The sequence below is a fragment of the Myotis davidii genome, unplaced genomic scaffold (assembly GCF_000327345.1).
Source record: "Myotis davidii unplaced genomic scaffold, ASM32734v1 scaffold492, whole genome shotgun sequence".
Taxonomy (NCBI): Eukaryota; Metazoa; Chordata; class Mammalia; order Chiroptera; family Vespertilionidae; genus Myotis; species Myotis davidii.
In genome coordinates, this window is record NW_006284473.1 from 70,775 (window position 1) to 75,787 (window position 5,013).

Below are 5,013 nucleotides of genomic sequence, written 5' to 3' on the forward strand. Positions count from 1 at the left end.
CGCTGCCCCGGGCAGGGGCCTTCCCTGCGGACGGCAGCACGTGGGCTCGGGGAGAGCCATTTCTGGCTGCCTTCGGGGAGCGGAGTAGCTCGAGGGCACGGGCTGGCGACGTTCTTTGACAGTTTTCTTTTGGTTTCAGAACAGTGTTTTGCTCGGTGACACAGCACTTACCGCTAGCGTTGCAAATGTGACATTACTGAATTAAGTAGCGAAGGAAACCAAATTCCATTAACGATGGGTACATTGTAACACGAATTGCTTCGGTGATTCCCAAGGCCTGGCACTTAATCGGTAATGACCTTTTAAGAACGAGCCACTCCCCCCCTTTTTTTTTGAAGTGTTTTAGGTTGGGGCTGGGTAAATACCGTGAGTGTAGGTTGACAGTAAATGGTGTTCATTGGCTTTTTTTTTTTTTCCATCTGTGAGAGTGAGTGCTTTAACCTTTTGGATAGATGCATCTTAAATTCCTTTTTTTTATTTCACCTTGACATTCACATGACCAAGCCTGACATGCCTGAAACAGATTCTCTGATGTTAGGCGGAGCATTGGCGTATCCCCTGAGATGCTTTGTATGGTTCTGTTGAACTATTAAATCCTTTTGGTATCCGACAGCTGTGCGGGGAGTTGGCCAGGCTGCATTTAACACTAGGATGGGGTGGGGTGGAGTTTTATCCCTGACTGGGATTATACGATGGTAGCTCCACAATAAATCAGAGGTCAGAGAAACCTTTGGTCAAATAACTCCAGTTTATACACATTTACAAATCATTTCCATGTACTGTTCATGTTCAAGACCTGTTTCGCTAAGCCAATTTAGCTTTGCAGGAAGTTTGGTGTGGTAATGAACTACCTTAGCTTAGTGCTTACTATACTTCTGTCATGCTAGGTCAGGAGAGAGCCAGAGGTTTTCTCCAATAGGAGAGGAAAACATAGAAAAGATGTACTACATTATGGTGGAAGGACACATGGACTGTGAGCACTAGGAGATGTGCACTTTACATTGGGCTCTCCATCATAGTTACCTTGGGAAGGTCTTTTTTTCTTTTTTTTTTTAAATCCTCACTCAAGGATATTTTTCATTGATTTTTAGAGAGTAGAAGAGAGAGCGAAACATCCATGTGTGAGAGAAACACATCAATTGGTTGCCTCCTGCATGAGCCCCAACCAGGGCCCAGGCCCAGAGGAGTCTGCAACCGAGGTAGGTGCCCTTGACAGAATCGAACCCGGGACCCTTCGGTCCGCAAGCTGAAGCTCTATCCACTGAGCCCAGGCTGGCTAGGGCGGGAAGATCATTTTCTCTCTCTGGTCTTCGTGTCATCCTGCATAATAAGAGGATTAAAGGTTAGATCTCTTACATTTTTTCCAGCCCTAAATGGTGATTCTAAGTGCTGCTAATAAGAGGTAATCCGGGATTCTTTGAATTAGTCATCACTTGTCTCATGTCTCATTTTCATGTATCTGAAATTATCTGGCCTTTCCTAGTTCATCTTTAAATTAAATTTTTAATCACAGAAGAATAGTGGATGAATGACAAATACATAAAAGTTTTCAATTATATAATAGTCACCAAAAATATAGTTTCTGTACATGAAACTAGACTGACATTTCATTGCATTTTCTTTTTTTTTTTCCATTGCATTTTCAAATAGTACCCCTCCTCAGTCATTTGGTATTTGGTAGAATCTAGTAAGCTCTTTCATTTTCAGCATTGTCTCGGTCAACACTGTGATGATTTTTAAATTTCATGGTGTTTTGTAGTGTTATCAGAAAAATTTTTTTATTCACCTGACTGCCATTAAAAAATGAGACCTTTAGATTAACTTCTTTGTGTAACTTGAACTGCTTTGAAATAATTTAGTATTTTTTATCCAAAATAAAACTCACATACTGTTGTACACCTTGTGGCATTTGTGGGCTTGTACTTGTATTCTTCCTTTGAATTACTAGACGATACTTTAGTAAAGCAGCTATAAGAATGTCTTTAAATTTTGTTCATCTTCACCCCAGGATATGTTTATTGATATTTTTTAGAGGTGGTGACGGGGGAGGGGGAGAAACATCAATGTAAGAGAGATGTCTATTTCATTTTTAATACAAATTTGTTTTTTATTTATGACAAATACTAGTCTTATAATCTAGAGTTATTATGACTACCTAAATATAACTGGCCCTAATTGTAATTTTATTTTTTGTGGTTGGAGAAATTGCTCTGTGTTTGAATAGCATTTTTAAATTGGCAACCTCAGTAGGTTTTTTTTTTAAAATATATTTTATTGATTTTTTTACAGAGAGGAAGGGAGAGAGATAGAGAGTTAGAAACATCGATGAGATAGAAACATTGATCAGCTGCCTCCTGCACATCTCCCACTGGGGATGTGCCCGCAACCCAGGTACATGCCCCTGACCGGAATCGAACCTGGGACCCTTCAGTCCGCAGGCTGACGCTCTGTCCACTGAGCCAAACCGGTTTCGGCAACCTCAGTAGGTTTTGTAGTTAAGCATTTGTTTCAACTAATTGAAAAACTGGCAGAATCCTGATGCCTTATAGTTGTTCTTTCTCCACCTGATCAATAGTAAAAATTTTTAAGAGAATGAAGGAATGGGCAGATATTATCAGTTCAGGGGTCGCTATCAGTGAATGATAATGGAAAACCAGTGTTTTTTGTCTTTGGACTTAGTTTGCCTTTATGTAAAATGAACCAATAAAATTACTGGGCTTTTCTCTATTGGGTTTCAGATTTCATGTGCAGTGTAGACTAATTCCCGTTATTTTGGGGCGGGGGCGGGGGGTGGCGGTAATAGCAAATACTTGTAATGGAAGAGCAGACATTTATATTTTGTTTAATTAATGGAGACTTTAGGATTTCACTAAAGAAAGGCACCTAACCACAGTTGACAGCATCTGAGATTGAGGTACAGTCTGGCCTCATCCACAAAGGATATGTTCCAAGACCCCCAGGGGATGCTTGAAGATAGTACTCAATCCTATATTTACAGTTGTTTAATTTAATGATGGATTTACATCAACGTATACTCATAAGTTGAAAATAATATGTTAAAAAGTGAATTTAATGCTATGCTGTAGAATATCAGTTTACTCTTGTGATGTGTGGCTGACTGGGAACTGTGGCTCACTGCTACTGCCCAGTATCAAGAGAGTATCTTACCATATATCGCTAGCCCAGGAAAATATAAAAATTTAAATTTGAAGTACAGTTTCTACTAAATGCATATTTTCTTGCCTTTGTAAAGTTGAAAAATCATAAGTCAAACCATTGTTAAGTCGGGAATCATCCATACTATGTTTTTTCTTTTAGATACCTATAATAAAGCTTCATGTATAAATTAGGCAAACTAAGAGATAATAGTGACTAATAATAAAATAGAACAATTACAATGTACTATAATGAAACTTATGTAAATGTATCTCTCTCAAATATCTCATTGTACTAATCTCACCCTTCTTGTTACCATGTGAAATGATAAAATGCCTGCATAGTGAAATGAAATGAGGTAAATGACCAAGTCTTTATGACGTAACATTAGGCTACTATTGACCTGACCATACATCGGAAGGATTATTTGCTTTGGGTGATCCCGACTCATCGAGTGGATGTCAGGAACTACGATGTTGATGCCTGGGAAAATTTTCCCATGAAGTTCCTGAAAATGAAAACTTAGAGAGGGAAACCATTGATAAGGAGAGACTGCTGTACTGAAAGTATTAACTCATATTATATAATGGGCCATTATAAAACCTACCATGATGTGCCACTGATTCAGTAATTAAAAAAAAAAAAAAACTTGAACAATTACAGATTCTCAAAGTCAGAAAGTTGTTTGAAGATCATCTTGTCCATAGGTCTTCTCAGTCTCTGGACCTGAATTATCACAAGAGACCACCACACCCACATATACACCAAGCCTGGTATCCTGACTGCACAAATGTTTTGGACATTTCTTTTTTCAAACCTATGATTAAAAAAAATGCATTTAATATATTTAAAAGCATTTTGAGCCCTAACCGGTTTGGCTCAGTGGATAGAGCGTTAGCCTGAAGGGTCCCAGGTTCGATTCTGCTCAAGGGCATATGCCTTGGTTGTGGGCACATCCCCAGTCGGGGGTGTGCAGGAGGCAACCAATCATTGTGTCTTTCACATTGATTCTTCTCCCCTCTCCCCTCTCCCCTCTCCTTTCTCCCCTGTTCCCTCTCCCTCCTTCCCTCCCCCCTCCACTCTCTGAAAATCAATGGATAAAATATTCTCGGGTGAAGATTAACAACAAAAATACACTTTTAGAATTTGATAGAAGGGAATAAAATAAATTAAGAAGCATTATCAAACAACCTCATACATTTTAACTGGTTACTCATTTTTCTCATGTGGATTAATGTACCTAATTCTAGGTCATCTTTCACAGTGACTGTATGGGATTATCAGATAATTTACAAATACTTTGTAAGAGTTTACAGTGACTCCTTACTGCCAAATGTGTATCAGTGAAAGCTTTCTGTAATGGTGTCATATTATTAGTGCAGGGCTTGTTTTAGAGGTCCCTTTCTGGTCTTCTGAAGTTCTGTGTATGTGCTGAAGAAACTCTTGAGGGTTGTTTTTCCATCTTGGAGTATTTTCTTGACTTCTTTGTTAGACATTTTTGTTACAGAGCAGATTCTTGTTAAGTAACTTTTCACTGACTGTCAAACTGACTGTTTTCTTACTTTGTATTTCACTAAATTATACTTTAATATCTGTGGTTCTGATCTTTAAATGTTACTTTTTTTTTTCCAGAGTAGATTTGCCTCTGCAAGAGATGGGGGCAGGTCCTAAGTTTGCTTCTTGTTTGACCAGTTTCAGCACAGTGTTTGTTCAGAAGAGAGGAGATATACATATTGTTTCTCATTGTTACTTTTTAGATTTATTACCTGAGTTATTTGTTTTTAAGTCTTGTGCTTTAGCCAGATAGTTTTTTTTTCTTTTTTCTTTTTTTTCCTTTTATTATTATTAGTTAGGGTA